The sequence below is a fragment of the Mus caroli genome, unplaced genomic scaffold, assembly GCF_978045245.1.
Source record: "Mus caroli unplaced genomic scaffold, Mus_caroli_1 scaffold_18, whole genome shotgun sequence".
Classification (NCBI taxonomy): Eukaryota; Metazoa; Chordata; class Mammalia; order Rodentia; family Muridae; genus Mus; species Mus caroli.
In genome coordinates, this window is record NW_028227273.1 from 82,657,172 (window position 1) to 82,676,235 (window position 19,064).

A 19,064-nucleotide genomic window follows, 5' to 3' on the forward strand; every position below is an offset into this window, starting at 1 on the left:
CCATTAACTAAAGGACCCTCTCTACATCTGGATTGTTCCCTGGGGCACTCTGAATATACACAGCATGACAATTCTGCTGCTCAGAATGTGAAATATAGCATCAATAACTCTGGAATTTTAGATCAGCATGAGTTTTACCTGTAGCGCCACAGTTTGGGTGGAAATATTTTAAGTCTTGTTTTGAAATTCCATAACTTAGAAATTTGGGCACATTAATATCATCCCACCCTTTCTTGGCAGACATAAAAGTAGGCCCTGGAGCTTGTGTGCACAGTCCATTCTAGGCCCTGTGTGTCCTGTCTCTGCAGTGTTACTGAAGCCCCAGCACACTGCCACGTGGGAGTGATGGTTGCTTTGTTCATTGAGAAGCTCTTGTCAGGGGTGGTCGGCTCCCTTACCCATGATCAGTTTCAAATGGCCGGGCAGCTGGTCCTTGGCAGCATGCCATGCTATTCCGTTTCCATTGGCTGAGGTGTCGATGGGTCCCCATCCCTTCCTTATATGCTGACTGTTTCAGATTCTTGTGGTGTCCAGCCACTGTCCTTCATCTTGCTGATGGAGCCTCTCAGCTGACTTGTAGTCTAGCTGGGCAGAGTTTCAAAACTCATGAGGAACATAGAGGGACGAAATTGCTTTCAAAGTTGAGACAGGGAGGCATGGCAAATGGTCTCAGCATCCTGTGTTGGAGGCGGTGGCAGGTGTGAAGGTTTCTCAGACTCAGTTTACTCCCTCCTTGGGTCAAAGTTTCACTCCGGCAGATGGAGTTGTATGAAGTCGAGAAGTCCAGGATGGAGTCCACCTCCTCCCACCTTCAGGCCTGCACAGGCCTCTGTGTGTCATTGAGCAGGAGGAGCCCTCAGTCCTGCAATCCACGTCTTTCTGTGAGATGGAGGGCTGTCCCAGTTTGCTTGGTCTCTGCACTTGGCACATGCTCAGAAGATGGACAGTGCTTTTGCGGTGGCATGTGTGATATTCTCAGGCAGTATGTGAACAGACAGTCCCCAGTGGCTTCCGCATGGCCGTGGTGATTTTTGAACAGCATGATTGAGAAAAAAAGCTGTGTAGATACCAAAGAGCTAGGCTTGGAGGCGTCAACTTGTTATCTGAGCCACATGGAGGACCAGGGCAAGAGAATTGCAGGTTCAAGTCCAGCCTGGGGAACTTAGTGACATTTTGTCCTAAAAGTAAAATAAAAGGGCTATTGATGTGGCTCTGCAACAGAGTGCTTGCTTAGTATATACGAGGTCCTCTGTTCAATTCCAACTGCTGCTGGGTGGAGGACGAGGTCATCATTAATAAACTATGCATTTAAGAGCACCATTATGCCAAGTCTTCAACACATAGCTAATATATTGTCTATTTAATGTGAGTATCAAACCAACAGAGCCTTGTCATTTCTAGTTTTCTGTAGAAAGCCCCCATGGAAGCATCAGTACACATGATCTCCAGGGTTCATCAGATTCTAATCCTGCTGAAAAGGACAGATTGGAATGTAATGGAGGGCATCTAGACGCCATCTTTTCTGTCTCTCAGTGCCTCTTAGAGACAGTTTGAAGCACCATTTGAGGAGTTGCTTCTTCTATACTCAATATGGCATGTGATGTAAGACCTCAGTCTAGAAGGATCTGGGAGACACCCCTCGTGCTTCCCCCTGCCTCAGGTCAGAGCTTTTCTGCAATGACCTGTGTGTCTGCTCTACCCTTGTGGAAACCTTGAGAGTAATAGTGACCAGAAACAGAAGGAACCCACAATGTGTCTTTTAGTTTGATTTCTAATAATAGAAAAAAAATAGTTTCTGAAATCTTAAGGGCTTTAATCATAGTGTTTTAGATAAGGTATTTAAATGTAATGCCATGAGTTCTGTCAGGAAGAAATAATTATCCCCTTTCAAAAAAATGTATATTCCAAGTGGTTTTTATTAGCTCAGTGAAAAATCTGTTATTTGAATAATTATTTTGTGTGTTTAAAATGGCTAACTCTGAATGTTTTTCCATATGTCTGTATTTAGAAATGCTTATTTACAAGTTTCCCATTAGATTTGAGATTGCAGATCTGCACATTGTCTGTGGTAGACGTGAAAGAATGAAGGCTGGAGTTGTGCTCACAGAATAGACATAGCGGCACACACTCCAGGGGAGCATGAGGAATAGCAGCTACATATCCATCAGGCTTTAGGTAGCTCCCTGGAGGTATCCTGATGTAAAACAAGTGTCAGCACCGAGGCAGTACCCATTAGGGAGAGGGTGGAGCATCCGCAGTGGCCACCTGCATCACAGAGGTCCAGAGCACCCACAGGATGCTCAGTCTAAGATGGAAGCCTGAGAACATGGGCAACAGTGATGCAGCCGCAGGCCTGGCAGCAACCTGGAGGAGGTGTGTGCTGTACTGCCAGGTCGAGGGTAGGTCTAGGGATGCTCTGGCTGCTGCTCTTCCTCTTTCACTCTGCCAGCTCCTCCACCCCTGTGGTGCCACCCACATTTAGGTCAGGTTTCCATCTCAGCCCCTGTCCCATGTCTCTCCTCCCTGGAAGCACCTCCATAGCACACCCAGAGAGGTGTGCCTGCCTAATCCAAGCTTCGCTCCATCCAACACAGGCTGTTAACCATTACAGTGACTCCTGTGAGTGGGAGATTATAAGGCTTTTCAGTGAGAGGAATTTATTTGACAAAGCCAGCCCTCTCCTTCTCTCCAACTTCCAGCCTAGGCCCGGATGTCCCTCTCACCTCAGCCTCTAACTGAGTAAAGGCAGCAGGGTCCAGCCAGGCTCTGCATTCATTTAATCTCCATGGTCAATCTCTTGCTATTCATCAATTATCTCTTAAGTATATCTACTATATCTACTAGACTAGCTGTAGCTACTCCTAAATTCAGAATCATACATCAAACTTTAAAAAAAAAATATGTACTTTAATATATATTTTATGTATATACATATTTATTTATATGCTAACTTTCTATATTTATGTTTTATTTATATAAGACTTATCTGTTAAATATACATATTGAATATGGTACACACACGCGCACACACACACACACACACACACACATAAAACCAATGCTAAGCTTTTGTCTTAAACTGGTTTCTCCTCACCTCTGAAGATGGCATCTTCATCCTCTGATCCTCTCAGGTCCTCATGAACCTTCTAGTCCAGTGCATCTTTTGAGTGTGTGAGAGATGTAGCGGGGGAAATTATTGAGAGGAGGATTTTATAGAGGCAGTATAGACTCTGGTTCTCTAGAGAAACAGAAGAAACAGAATCAGTACAGAGAAGAGGCGGGAGGAAAGGAATGTGAGGGAGAGACAAGGTCACTGACTTCCAGGAACCAGCTTCCGTCATGGGGCTGGAGTTCGAGTCGCAGCCCCAAGTGTGAGTTCTGTGCAGCAGACTAGATGCTCAGTCAGGTATATCTCAGTGTTGTGCTGAGATGCCCATCTCTGCGGAGAAACCTCAGTGCTAGCTCCTAAATCCGTCCACCCACAGATTGGCCGAGGCTCGCTTACGTTAGAGAGAGCAGCCTGTGCTGCCCAGAGGAGAAAAGTTGAAATGTTGGTCGTGTTTAAAAAAAAAAAACAACGCCATCAGAGCTACATCTACATTGGTATTCTATCAGGCAAGTAGACATTGTGGCTTAGTGCAGAGGTTACAAACGTTACCAATAGAAGAAAGACAACTGATCAGGAGTTGTGAGCTGCTGGGAGAAGGGGAAGAGCAGCTGCTCTGTGGCAGGGACCTGGGTGCTGCTGTTAACTGGGTGACAGTTTTGGCTGCGTGCATCCTGTCCAAGACTGTGTTGAAGGATAAAGGGCTTTTAGATCTGAGAAGGAAAAGGGTTTCAGTTTCTTGTCTTACAGTATACATTGGGTTCTTTCTGAAGCTTGGTCACTGGTAAGCTCCCCCTTGTCACTGGTGGCTGTCCTGAATATCTCTTCCATGCCCTCCTTCAGTCTTTCAGTCTTTTGGATGCTTCTTAACAATACGGAGTTGATTGGTTTACAATCAGTTTGACCTTTCCTGGTGTAATTTTTCTAGCAGTGGATAAATTTGATTGCAATCCTTTAATACTTCTTCCCCAACTACACAGAGGCAGAACTGCTGTAGAGTGGAGTCTAAGCAGCTGTAACTTGTCCTCTTTATCATCATAGAACATTGCCTGCTGATCCTCAGTGGAGGTCAGAGGACTCTTGGCCCGTGGTTCTCAACCTGTGGGTCGAGACCCTTTGGCAAACCTCTCTCTCCAAGATGTAGTTATATTATGATTCATAGCAGTAGAGAAATTACAGTTATGAAGTGGCAATGAAAATAATGTTATGGTTGGGGGTCACCACACCATGAAGGACTGCATTAAGGGGTCATAGCATTAGGAAGGTTGAGAACCACTGCTCTGGGCTCTTCTGTGACATTTGGAAACAGATAGAGTATCACCCTCCTCCTCCAGCTTCCTGCTCTGGCTCTTCATGCCATACTGGTTATTCAGTTGTTTAGACATTTCCCTCTTTGCCTTGTTTTTGACTATTGTGCCCGGCACTTCAGCACTTTCTGAGCTGAGTGTGGACCATCAGATGTTTTCTGGGAGTGGTAAGTTCAAGGCTGGTGGGAAATCTCTTGGTTCTGATGTATGGTCCGCAGACATTTTTTTTTTCAGCTACTTACAAGAGGTGTCTCCTTGCTTATAGCTGCCTGTCCTCCCTATAGAATGTTTTTAGACCCTGCTCAGCAAGGTAAGGAGAGAGGATAAAATTAATCAACCAACCAACCAGCCAGCCAATCAATCAATCATTAATCAGACACACAGGCAGGCAGACAGACAGAAAAACGCACTTAGTGTGGCATCCATAGCATACAGGCATAGAGACTGACCCTTGGTTTAAAATAATCTGTGGTAGGCTGGACAGGCAGCGGAGTGGTTAAGAGTGCTGGCTGCTCTTCCAGAAGACTCTAGTCCATTTCCCAGAACTAACATGGCAGCTCACAGCTGCTTGTCACTCTAATTCCAGAGCATTCAGACTCCCTCTTTTGGACTCCACGGGCCCCGGGCAAGCAAGGGGTGGACAGGTAAAGATGCAGGCAAAGTACCCATGTAGATAAATAAATACATTTAAAAATATATTAAAAATGCAGTGGCCCAGAAAGTATCCAGTAAGATGGTGGTGGTGGTAGTGGTGGTGATGGTGGTTGCTGTAGCTGTTGTTGCTTCTCTTGTTGTTGTGAAGATAAATTCACAGGCAAGGAGTACAACTAATATATGAGAGTGAAAGGGCAGGACCAGGAGGAACTGGGCTGTAGTCGCAGGTTACCTGACACACACTCTTTGTTTGGGAAGACTAGTTTACTGTAGGCTGAGTGAGACCTTAGAAGTTCCTGCAGGGATAGCTGAATGTCAGCTGTTTGTGTTAAGGCTGATAAGGTCTGTGTGTGTATGTGTGTGTGATAGATAGTTGATCTTGGTTTTCACTTTGGTTGGACTGAGAAACACAAAGACTGATAAAGCATACCTCTTCTTATGCCTGTGAGGGAGGCCATGTCCAGGGAGGTTGGCACAGACAACTCCCCATCTGCTGGGGGACCCATGGGATAAGAGAGGAAAATGGACCGTATGGACCTAAACCACCGAACCCCAGCAGAGTGCACCCTTCCTTTCTGTCTTGGTCTGTTTCTGTCGGTTAAGCTTCGCAGTCACAAGAGTGTTAGAGTGGGCCTCATCAAAGGCATCTCCCGATCTAACCTTTTCAGTGTCTTTAAACCTTGGGATAGATTTACTAAAACCCACTCAGACAATCAGCTGATGGAAAACTTCGTTGTGCTCACACAAGAAAATAGAAATTACTAATTGGCACACGTCATACCAGACCAGGTGATTTTCTTAGGCGGGAGTTCTTTGTCAGTGCAGCAGCTATACAGGTAAACAGCACACAAGATATGAACTGTAAATATTTCAGAAGGATTTGCTTTCTGAGAGTCATTGTAGCCTTCTCTGTGGTCTTCTTGTATGGCTCCCAATGGTTTCTATAGTAAACTGCATATCCGACTGGGGAAATGGGAGCCTTACTTCCTGTCTGGCTGGTTCACTCCTGACCCTGCTGAAGTCACTCAAAACTGTTCACAGAAATGGGGACCCTGTAAGTGTGGCCAGTGGGTCAACTCTGCACAGTGCTTTGGCCTGTGCTGGCCTCTCTCTCTGCTCTCTGGCAGACCTTAGTCATGTCTGTATCTGTGTCGTTGACCAACTGGGATTTTCCATCTCAGCCATGTGAGCCTCATGTCCTGGGAAACCCCATAGTCCCAGGCCAGCCTGAGCTGCTGCTTCTAGGCATCAGTCCTTCTACCCAGGGCACCACAGGTCCCAGGGCAGTGATGGTCTGACAGGTGAACACATGTAAAGCTTGTATTATGTTGCTTATATGGAATTTGAGGCTGAGACAGTCAGGAAGATGTTGACATTTATGAAACTGTTGCTCTTCCGGGTTTCTTCCCAGGGTTTGAAGCTTTTAAAAGTAAGTCCCTGTCTATCCATTGCTGTACCCAGCACTGGCCAGAGCTTTGCCTGAGGCTGTCATTGGTGCCTGCCAGAAGCAATGATGCCTGGGTGTGCCATGGGCCTGAGCAAATCTAGGTGTTTCCTTACGTTGTGAACATCTCTAGTATCAATATGTATTTTCTTCTTTAAAAACATTGTTTATTTACTTGAATATGTGTCTGAATGTATGTGTGTGCACCTGGTGCCTATACAAGCCAGAAGAGGACATCAGATCCCCCAGAACTGGAGTTACAGTTAGTTAGGAGCCACCATGTGGGTATTGGGAAATCAATCCTGGTCCGGTGCAAGAGCAGTCAGTGCTCTTAACTGCGGAGCCATCTTTCCATCACCAAGATGTGTGTTTGTAAAGCTGTGCCATAGCTTCAATTCCAGGCATCTGTTGAAAAAAAAATAGCATGGATGCATTTTGTATTCACCCAAGATGAGAATTGAAGGCAGTTAAATAGCATTAGCTGGGTTACTTGGAGGGGTGGGGTACAGAGCAGAGATTGTGTTGAAAAGTGATAGCTTCTTTTGCAAAGAAGCTGAGTTGAGCTCCAGCAGCTGTGTCAGGTCTCACACAATGGTCTGTAAACTGGAGTATGGGGAACAGACTCTCTGGCTTCTGTGGGCACCTGTGCTTATGTGCACACTCCTATCCACAGGCCAGCAAACACATGATTTAAAAAAAGAAGTATATAATACTGTGGTTTGAATTTGTTTCAGTAAAACACACCGAAGGAACACACCTGATCCCAAATCATGAAAACTCTTGTGTTGTGCAAAAGTGGGCAAGTCTTTATCATCTTTGTGCAACAGAAATTAAACTGTTTTCCTTTATCTGGGTTAGAAGTTGTCCCGCGGAGTGCGTTTTAAGTTTCTAGACTCAGGACAAACTTCATTAACAAGACAATTCATTTATGTCAGAGGGGCTCCAGTCTTTGAAATACAGTGTCTGGTGAGATGTCTCTCAGTAGACTAGAATTTGGGGTTCTAGCCAAGCATACCCCGCAATGCTGTTTCCTTCATCCATTATCCAGTGCCTCACTGAGTTTCACAAGGAGATCTTAGGAACAGTTCGCAGAAGGTCTCCTATCATTTAGGTTGTGTACACAAGGGAAATATTTTTTAAATGGAGTGAGTGACAGCTACTCAGGATGTGGTCATGTTTACGGAGAGCATTTTCCTACTGCCTGCCAACGATCAACTCCTTTCTGAACACCCCCTCCCCCACCACACACAAACACACTGGCCACAGAAAGGGCTCATGGAACCCTGCAGTGCTGCCTGCTAAATAGAGTCAGGGAGGTCCACTCCTCTGTGCCACAGCGGACACTTAGTTTCAAACTGGTTTATAACCTGGCTCCTAATAGGCCTCTGGGTAAGGACAGGAGACTAACATGAGTCCCTGTCATGTGGATAGAGACAAAGGGACTAAGACACATCTGACCAGCAATGCCTTTTGTGCACTCCCTTAGGAAAATTCAGGAGAGAGGAAATTGTGTTCTAACAGTTTTCTCGATGTTCATTATTTCCAAACCGCCAATCAGGCATAAAACTGAAGTAATTACTATCCAAATCTGTGGGTAAAAGTCAGTCTTTGAGACATCCCATTTGAATCAATGAGTGAAGCTTCCCTCGTTTTGGTTGGGGTGTGGATTCCCACCTCCCTCTGCAGGGCTGTGAGCCCAACAGGAACCCGAGGGCAGAGCTGAGGAAGCAGAAAAATGACAGGGACTTCCAGCAAGGACTGGGTGAGCTGAAGGGCCACAGGAGGTGCTGCTGTCACCCTGTGAGTAAAGCTAAGACATTCCCAGTAAAGTGTCAGTAATTCCAACCTCGCCAAGGCATGATTACCCTAATACACAAGCTATTGCCCTGCTAAAAAGGGGGTTTAAAATAAAACTTGGAGAGTTTGGTATTTATCATCTTTTGACAAAGATTTCAGACTTGCAAATGCTTTACCATTTAAAATGACAAAATGATTTTATCTTGTGCTTTTATCACAAGCCAGCCACCTTTGCCTTTTGCTTCTGTTTGTCACACGTGTAAAAGCGCCAGCATTGTTTTGAGTACACTAGCACTAGAAACATCTGGCCCAGCGATCTAGTACCAGAAACATCTGGGGCAGCTTACTGAGATGACCAAATGGAAGGATGTTTCTAGAAAGCCGATAAATTTGCAGTAGGTAGTCTATCATTATCACGGGTAGTCTGCTTAGCAAATTTAACTCTGTTATCTGAAAATTAACAAATGGACTTAAGCTGTCTTAAACATGGATTTCTACAAATTTGATCCAATGACTTTAATTCCTGGCTGAGATTTTTATTTTATTATATTCTTTGCAATGAGCAACCCCCAAGTTCTGAATTCCTTCTTTATATTTGATTGGGAGAATCAATAAGCCTGCCTAGGAAGTTTTAAATATTTTCTCCATTTTAAGTCACTTAAACAGTGATTCAAATATTTACGAGCTGACTGACTTTCATGCTGGAAGAACCTGCTAGATACTACCAATACAGCCCTACAGCAATGATGAGGATTAGAACATCTCTTCTGTCTACAGGGGTCACAGGAAAGACGTAAGGAGACCTTTCCTGGAAGAAGCTGAGTACAAAGCACAGGAGGCCAGTGGGAGCTGGTGGGGGAAGGGGAGGGCTTGGTGACCGAGGGGCTGTTTCTGGAGGCTGGACTAGCCAGAGAGTGGAGAAGTACTGTGAGGCAGGAGTCAGACAAGCCTGGCTTCCTGGAACCAGACAAGGTCAGCTCTGAACAGCGAAGGCTAAGAACAGAGAGCTGGGTAGCTGCAGTCCACCAGGATACAGGAGCAAAGCACTGACAAGGAGCAGAGTCAGTGGGAACCGAGGCGGTAAGATACAGCAGTGCACCTGGTCATATGTTCCCAGCAGGAGCCCTGGCCCAGGCCAGCATCCTGAAGTTCCAGGCCTGGGCCAGTGAATGAAGATGCAGGGTCAGGGAGGTTGGCTTGTAGAGGGAGGTGTTCAATTGGCTCCACCCCACTGTCTGAATGGCATTTGCCCAAACAAACAGAAATCACAGGTTGACAGTTGTAATCGCTGGCTGTATCAAAGCCAAACAGAGAAGTAAGGGCTAGTATATAGCTTTAAAAAAAGATTTTGTTGCTTATGCATCAGAGGAGGGCATTGGATACCCCAGGACTGGAATTATAGACGATTACAAGATGCTATCCAGGTCTTGGAGACCAAACCTGGGCTGCTGAGCAGTAAGAATTTCACCACTGAGCCATCTCTCCAGCCCATGGAGTACAGTTAACTAAAATGCAGCTTTCTAACATTTGTGTTGCTGTTTGAAAGAGGAACTCAGTTAAGTACTATCCTGTAAGATTTAAATAACAGCTTTGCATCTTCTTCATGGCTTCCCCTAAGTGTATAAATAGGCATTAATTTTAAAATTATGGTGATTTTCTAAGTTGCACGTGTGAGTGTCCATTCATGCAAGTGTCCACGTGCACACCGCAGCATAGGAGGGGGTCAAAGGATACCTTTTGGGAGTTGGTTCTCTCTTTTCATCATGTGGACCCCACATCTGAACTCATGTTGTCCAAGCTTAGTGGGAGGTACGTTTCCCCACAGAGCCATCTTGCTGGTCTCAAACAGGCATTTTAAAACTGCATTTGGGGGTGGAGAGATGGCTCATCAGTTAAGAGCACCGACTGCTCTTCCAGAGGTTCTGAGTTCAAATCCCAACAACCACATGGTGGCTCACAACCATTTTGTAATGAGATCTGTCTGATGCCTTCTTCTGGTGTGTCTGAAGACAGCTACAGTGTACTTATATATAATAAATAAATAAATCTTTAAAAAAAAAACTGTTCCATTGGACCCTGGATTACCAAATAGAAGACTATTACATTTAAAAAAAACTCAAACATGCAAAAAGTATATAGTATAACTCTTCAAAAGCAGCTTCGCGGAGAGCCCGAGATTCTGGTTCCCCATGTGGGACAGAGATAGAAGCAGTGAGAGGCTCATGTTCAATTTAAAACATGGCACCGTGCAGAATTCCAAGTTAGTTCTACTTAAAAATAAGTTCTCTGGCAGGTATAGTGGTCCACCCCCTCAATCCCAGTACCTTGGAGGCAGAAGCAGGCAAATGAATCTCTGTGAGTTCAAGGCCAGCTTGGTCTATGTGGTGAGATCCAAGTCAGTCAGGGCTACCTGGTGGGACTTTGTATTGAAACAAATAAAACCAAACAGCAACAACAAAAGCCTATGCAAAGAAAAATGGGAAAGATAAAAATGATTCTAAACCAAAAAAAAAAAAAAAAAAGTACATTTGTTTGGTCACAGTCTTTAAATATTTTATTTGTTAATTTGGACTGTGTTTTTACTTTTATGCATGGGCTCTGGTTACAACCACAACAGCAACTAAGAACTTGGCTACACATCTTCACACAGGCGGAAGAAGGTGGTGTGGGCTATTTTCATGTTTTATTCATGGGATGTCCTCAGTGTGCGTTCCTAATGACAGAGGATGAAAAGCTCATGTTCAGCTCACACACCATTTTCTACCACAGAATTGTCAAGTGTCTGTTCCTGGGGGTAGAGTCTATGATGTCTTCTTTCTCTGGCCTTGCCTGGGAGGCGAGGCCAGGCCAGGACCTGTCGCAGCCGGGGTAAGCAGATAGCAAAGGGTTCCCTGTCGGGGAGCTGCATTGTTTTACTCTCTAGAACCAGTCTCCTTGGGTCTGTTTTGCTGTGGATCATTTAGCACAATGCTCTTCCAGGGATATTTGTTGCTAATGGTTATTGCTCTATATCCATTGCTTTTAAAATTCTAAGTAAATCTGAGGGGGTCTTGCATGTAGATGCCCACACCCTAGGAGTAGGGAGAAGGAGAGATAAGGAGGGATTCTCCCACAGGAGGAAAAGATAGGTCCTCCATCAGTAACTTCGGTGATTACTAGTTAGACGGAGTAATTTTCAAATGGGACTTGGTAAATGACTTCGTTAGCTGGGGGAAAATGTTGCTCTTTAGTGACTGACCAAACAGCCTAAATAGTACAATCTACACCAGGAGGAAAACCAACCTATTTAATCCAAACACTGGGCTCAGCTTCCCTTCAAAGGACTGTATCGATATTTCTGGAGAGTTTCCTTGGTGTTGCTCCCAAGTAAATGCAATGTGGAATGTCTACTCCCACAGAGCTGGTGGCTGCAGGCGATGGGTGGTCAGAGAGGAAGTGAACTGTAGCGAGAGGGCCAGTCTACGGCAGTAGTAATTCCCACTTGCTCTGCGCAGCCAGTTTTCCCATGCCCCAACTGGTGACAGACCTGGCTTTCCTGCCACATGGAAGGTGTGTAATTTAGGCCTTGCCAATCACAGAATCCACTAGCCAGACTCAAGGGCAAGGCCACAGTGGGTCTCAGCAGAGCTTTCTTCCCTCCCCTTTCCTGTGGCTGTGAAACAGAATGGGTCTGTCTGTGGTCATCTGAGAGGGCTGGGTGTCAGTCAGGACAAGCTGGGATATCATGTGGTAACAAGTACTGCTCTCCGGCGGGTAGCTCATTAACAACGAGCTCATTAACAACGTGCATTGCCCTTTTACATACAAAGTTTGCCATGGCTCTCGGAGTGTGTTAAGTCATTGTGGGTTCTGTTTTTTATCTTATAGTTGAAAGGATATGTTAGCATTTGATTCACAGGGAAGGGACTCTATTTTAGGAGAGGGAGACAGACAAGCAGAACGCAGAGGTAGGAATAACAGCAGGATCTCTGGCATTAATTAAGGACCATTCACACATCACCCACCCTCACACACACACATGCACACACAGGCATGCATATACACACAAGCATACACACATGCGTACACATAGGTACACACACATGAATGCACACACATGCACACATACATTCATGCACACATATACAGGCACACATGCATATAAATGCACACACACACACACCTTGCACACACACACACCTTGCACACACACACACACACACACGCGCGCGCACGCGCACACACACACTATTACAGTGGCAGCTCAACTTTACATTTTTTGATTATTAAAGGGAAAGCTGAGGTAAGGGAGTAGGCAGAGACCTTGGCCTCTTGCCAAAAGTGACGAGGTAGTTTACAGATGGGAACATACACTAGAAAAGTCTCTAGGACCTTTCTGTTTTCTAAGACACAAGCAAAGCTACCTCTGGTAAAAGCACAAGAAGGAAATGTGGGCACATCAGGGCAGCAGCGTGGTGGGCACATTAATGTGTGCTGGAGCTGGCTTCGAGCATCTCTGGGGGCTTCTCATGCTAGCAGATACAATACCGAGTTCAAAGGGCTGTCACGGAGAAAGTGAGTCTTTGAGAAGAGGGGTAGTGTGTTCTTATCTCCTAATGCCATGGGGCATACAGGACCACACAGTCCCCTCAGTTGCTCCCTCAGCTCAGCAGAAGACAGAGACTCTGAGGTGATTTGCCATCAAACTGGTGTGCTTCCCTGGTGCCTCTGTGTGTCAGGTAGGGCATCTTGATTTCAGCAGACCAATGAGTGATCAAACAGACAGAACTTCCCACTGTTAAAAATACATGCTTTCCTATATCCCGATGAATGGGTCTCCTAAGAGACCCGATGAAGAACAGAGTTCACATAAACTGCCGGTTTAGTCAAGGATTCCGTTGTGATATAAACAGCCTCCCATTTCCAGCAAAAAGGACTGGCTGCCCTGCTGGAGTTAGGCTGTGCTGTGAGCTTCCTTAGCTTCTCTGGTAGATGGGGCTTCCAAAAGTGAGGTAATGCCGTTCTCCTTCTAAGTGGGAGAAAAACAACCATCCCTCTTCCCCCACAAAATAAAAATGTTTAATTTTCAAAAGTAGTGAAAAAAGATAGAACATGCATGAGTTTGCCAAGGTAACAACAATATAGACACACCAATTCCTATTGGAATGCGAAGAGCCCGGAATTGGTGTGAGAATAATCTTTAAGGTACAGATTTAACTCTCTCATGCCTCTGGGTTTCCAGCCCTCGTGTGGCTGTAAGCACGGGCTGACCAGCCGGCCTCACTGTTTGTGGACCCCAGCTTGCTTGTTCTTCTCATACCACAGGTGCTTCCCCAGGCTAGAGTCCTCAGGATTGCCAGTGCCTATGCAAAGGGTGTGTAAATCTGATGGTTTAAGTTGCCGGGGTTTATTGTGCCAGTGATTGCTCACCATTGCACACTGATGCCAAGGCTCTCTTTCCTTTTTGAGAATTCACCCGAGCAGGCTCTGTGCAAAGCATTTTGTTTATTTAGCCATGCTCATTAACAGTGTTAATCATTGATTCTTGGTCACACACATGTGACTTTGAGCACTGTGCCTATGCTCTGGAGTCCCTTATCTGACTCCTTGGCCATTATGCAGCAAGCTCTTGTGAGCACCTGCTGTGTTCCCAGCTCTCTACAAGACCCCAGGATCAGTGCAGGAGCAGGGAGTAATTTCCTTGGGATAGGGACCAGGGAGAGAAACTAAGCAAGCCCAGTGTCGAGCTGATAAAGGGACGATGACAAAGAGACCACTGGGATGATTTAGTTGGGACCTGTTTCTTTCAGCTACAGTCTTAGATAGGTGTCTCTCCCTCACTTTCTGAACTATCTGACCTTCATGTCTCATTCTTAAAATGAGAGGAAATTCAAAGGTTTCAATCGCTTGGGTATGGATAGCTACCGCCCTGGGGTAGCATTAGCGATGAAAAAGAATGTGAAGCCCTGGCCTTCCACAGCCTATAAGAAATGTTTGCTGTTCTAGGAGACATGCTCTGAAGATACCCATCATGGGATGGGGTGTGGCAATTGTGCAGAGGAGGTGTGGACTTGTACTCTGACAGGAATAGGAAAGGAAGGACTTTCCAGGCTAAGGGAAATAGTCTGACGAACTATGAAACATTCCGTGAAGTACAAGAAAATTATCATTAGAAGAATGAAGGCACAAAGAAGGACTGCAATCAAAGTCTTCCTAGGCAGTGGGTGGCTGGGCAGAACTCTGGCTTTGTGCTGTACACAGGCCACACAGAGCTTCTGTGAAGATCTATTCTGGTTTTAAAAAGTGGGTTCTGGAAGCTTAGAGACAGTGCAGGGATGAGGGAGACTCAGAGGAGGAAGGGAAGCCAGCTTGGAGGGACTTGTGCAGAGAGAATCCTGAGAGGGAACACAGGGAGGGTGGGCAGGAGAGAACTGAGAACTGAAGCCAAGGACACAGAGCAGATAGTGAGGGAGGGGAGCGGCCTAGACAGAACCCAACTTTCTGGTGTGTATTCCTGGGGTTTGAGTTTAAACTTGAGAGCATACAAAGAGTTTTGCTTTCAACTTCCCACTTTTCTCTATAGGAATTCTGTGAAGACTCAACCCTGCAATGTGTTCAGAGAAGAAGGAGAAATTACACTCTGTGCACACGATCACACTACTGTCTCACCGTGCATGTCCAGAGCTCTTGTCTGTCCAATGATCATTTCAAACAGAAATAGTTTCTTTCATACTCTTCCTTTGCGCTGTGATCATGGCACCCACGTGAGCAGCTTTCTACTTCCGTATGCAGAGAAAGGTCAGCTTGAAACATTAGTGGGTGAGCAGGCATCTCCTGGCCCATTAGGACACTCCTGTGTCTCTATATTTACATTCACCACTCGTGCTGCCAAGAACACCCGTGTGTGTGTGTGTGTGTGTGTGTGTGTGTGTGTGTGTGCCTGCCTTTTCATACTTCTGACCATATGGAAACAGGGTTTTGAAATATGACTTCTAAGACAGTGAGTGGACCATGCTTGTGGCTTGTTAGCCAGTAGGCAGGGCCAGAGGGGCTGCTGATTCCTAGAGAGGGCTCAGTGGTGGTCGACATTGGAAAGCCATTACAGTGGGGATTGTAATGTTCCAGACTCATTGACATTATTTTGTCAGGTCTACTTTTTGCCATGTGCTGTGCTATCCTTAGGGTTTGACGGTCTCACACGGCATTTCTGCAGAAGTGGGAAGAAGACCATTTAATGTACAGTCACAGCTAAATTCATGGTTAACACTGGCATGCAATAAACATGTTTGTGGGAGAACATAGATTCCAATAAGGGCAGGGAATTACATGCATCTTTCTCTGAGAGTCCAAAGCAGAATTCTCTCTCTCTCTCTCTCTCTCTCTCTCTCTCTCCTGAGAGCATGTATGTGTATGACATGTATGTAAGTGCCCACAGAAGGCAGGAAAGGACAACAGGTCCCCTCAACTGAAGTTATAAATGGTTGTTAGCCACCCCCTGTGGGTGCTTGAAATCGAACCCAGGTTTTCATAAAGGACAGCAATCTCTCTTAACCACTGACTGAGCCATCTTTCTGTCCCTCTCTGTAAATTCTTGACTGCTATACTTTGTGCATATCCTTGGAGGGGCAGGCTGTGTAGGAATTGACCTAAGCAAGCAGAAATACCCATTAGTGTGGTAACTATATATATATATATATATATATATATATATATATATATATTAATACTAGCTTTGGCATAGCCTTGCTGAGCAGGCCACTATTTGTTTATCCTACTTTTTTAAAAATCCTTAGTGGATGAACATTAAAGTCAGATTCCTCATTTTTATAAAGAAAATGCTATTTTAGAAACAACATATAAAGGCACTGTACAGCTCGGTGGCGGAGTGCTTTCCTAGAATGTACAGTCCCCTGCTTCAAACCCAGCACCTCAGAACAAAACAAAGCCTAGTGTTGAATATGCTGCTTTCTCTGCATGTTGGGTCTTGGTTTTGTGTTGGGCACCAGTGGGTGGGTGACTGCTTCTGGTGCAAACTCTGGGACTCCCCAGGCTCTAAGCGAAGGGCTGCATCTGAACAGCGCGAGAGGAACTTGGGGTGTCTTAGGAAGAACGAAGTGTCTCGAAGACTCCCATGGTCTGGAATATTTCTCTGTCGTTCAGATGCACTCGCTAGTCATTTCCTGTTTTCCCTAGAATGCCTCCAGCTGCCGTGGGGGTGTTGGGGGTGTCATTGTGCTACTAACCATTGCCCCTCATGTTGTAACCACTTCCTGCTTTATACTGCATGGGTCACAACCTCCCTGACCCTTGACTATGGTGCAGAGCTAAATAACACCAGGAACTGTGGTGGGCTGTAGTCCATACCTATAGCCCTGGAGTTCTCATGTAGACTCTTCACTAAGCACTGTTAGTCTGAGAAGCCTATTGGTTGGCCCCAGACACATCTGGAAGGGGGTCAGGTCATTGGCAGTTACCATAGCATACTTTAAGGCAATTATTTTATCCCTTTTAAAAATGAAATTTGTTTTGACTTCTTCTCTACCCCCTTTTAGATTCAACCTGAGTTCTCTTCCTATTCTGGAGTAAACAAAGGCACACAAAGAATAATGAGATGGAGGCTGGTGTCACAGAACAGCTCTATCTGAAGTGAGCCTGATTCTTTTTAAAGATAGGATTCAGAACTTTGATCAAGCATGTGCTTGTCTGAGGAAAAAGAATGCTAAACTACCCCTCTTTGCAGGTTTCATGAATCTCCACTCATGACTAGGCCATTTCCAGACCTTGGCAAGGTCTAAGTGTGGGGCCTTGACACTTACTTTGCTGGCAGAACCATCTCTGCCCCTCCCTCTCTGTCTCACGGAGAATGGAACCATGCACTTGTGAGGATGCTCACAGAGCCTTCATTTCTCCATTAGAATTAAAACCTCCCCCTGGAGGGATCAAAACACTTTAGCCACATAGGCAAATAGGCTAATTCTCTAGGCCACCTCCTATAGGCTGGGACCTGCATCCCAAAATGCTCTATTGAGAAAGGGATTGCTCTATGAAGTGGGGATGTGTGGGTGGGTCATGAGAGTGGGTGACATTTAGAAGTGGGAACAGGACAGGCAGGGATATCATGTTGGGTCAGGAAGACTTGGCTCCTAACTCTGTTTCAGGTTACCACAGCCCACGTTTCCACGTTTGTTCTTCCTGTCACCGTCAAAGGCTGAGGAGGGTGCTGCAGACCATGTGGGAATGACAAGAGTAATAGACAGCAGCACAGGGCTGGGAAATGGCTCGGTTGGCAAAGTGCCCAGACACTCAAGCCTGAGGATCAGAACTGGGATTCCCAGCACCCACGAAAAAGCTGGGTGCGGCAGGGACATGCTTGTAATCCTAGCACTGGCGCGAAGGGGAAAGGGAGAGGCAGGGAGATCCTAGAACACACTGTTTAGCCAATCTATTACCCAGTTCAGTTAGAGACCCAGTCCCAAAAAATAAGGTGAAAAGCAAGAGGACATCTGATGTTGACTTCTGGCCTCTTCATGGATTTTAGCAGACAGGGACAGACACACAGATGTACACACACAGACTCAGACACACACAGAGAGACATATACACACAGACACACAGACATTCACACACAGAAACAGACAGACAGACACTGACAGACACAGATATCTCCCCATGCTCTGCACATAATGGCCCCTGTGTGTGTGTGTGTGTGTGTGCGCGCGCGCGCGCGCACGCGTGTCTGTCTATCTATTTATTTTGTTGTTATTGTTGCTGCTTGTTTTGTTTTGAGACAGCGTTTCTTTGTGTAGCCCACTCTGTCCTAGAACTTTCTTTATAGACCAGGTTGACCCTGAAATCAGAGATCCACCTGCCTCTGCCTCTCGAGTGCTGGCATTAAAAGTGTGTGCCATCACATCTCTGGCTTGTGTGTCTGTTTTTACAATAGAGAGTTTTTTTCCCTATTGCTTGCTGTTATGCTGTGTATAGTCATTGCAGGCAGGACAAAGTCAGGTGAATGCAATTACTTAGATCAGGTCATTTTGTTATGTTCTTTCTGGCCACTCTGAGAGGTGGTGGTGTAATATAAACCCACATATGGCATCTCACTGAGTAGGCAGCGCACCTAGGAGCAAATAGATAAAGATACCCGGAAAGGAAAAAGCTCCTGCCCGTAAACTTAAGAACCAAGAAGCCAACTTCTAGCAGGTATGTGGCACAGAAATGGCGTCCTCAGGGGAAAAATGAAAATACCTGTGTCAGAAAGACAGGGCAGGTGGGTCTTAAGAAGCCTGCCAATTCCATTTCTTTCCTCTCTTCCCTTCCCCCCCCCCATTTAACTGTTTGTTTGTTTGTTTGGGTTGGGTGCAGCGTGGGGACTGGGTCTTTTGATGCAGCCCAGGGAGATCTTGAACTCTTAACTCCTCCAGCCTCAGCCTCCTGAGTTGGCTATGAGCAGAGAGACAGAGTAGGGACAAGATTGGCCAGTGTCTGTTGTGTGTTGGTTTCTGAGACCGTCCTGTAGCCAGTGTCTGTTGTGTGTTGGTTTCTGAGACCGTCCTGTAGCCAGTGTCTGTTGTGTGTTGGTTTCTGAGACCGTCCTGTAGCCAGTGTCTGTTGTGTGTTGGTTTCTGAGACTGTCCTGTAGCCAGTGTCTGTTGTGTGTTGGTTTCTGAGACCGTCCTGTAGCCAGTGTCTGTTGTGTGTTGGTGTCTGAGACCGTCCTGTAGCCAGTACCTGTTGTGTGTTGGTTTCTGAGACTGTCCTGTAGAGCTCATGTTGC

At 45.8% G+C, this 19,064-nt stretch overlaps 1 protein-coding gene across 5 annotated transcripts in view; it reads left to right on the forward strand.

Annotated features, from left to right (window-relative positions):
* Nucleotides 1–19,064, forward strand: part of Pde10a (phosphodiesterase 10A) — a 460,257-nt gene that overhangs the window by 306,235 nt on the left and 134,958 nt on the right. The window lies entirely within an intron of this gene.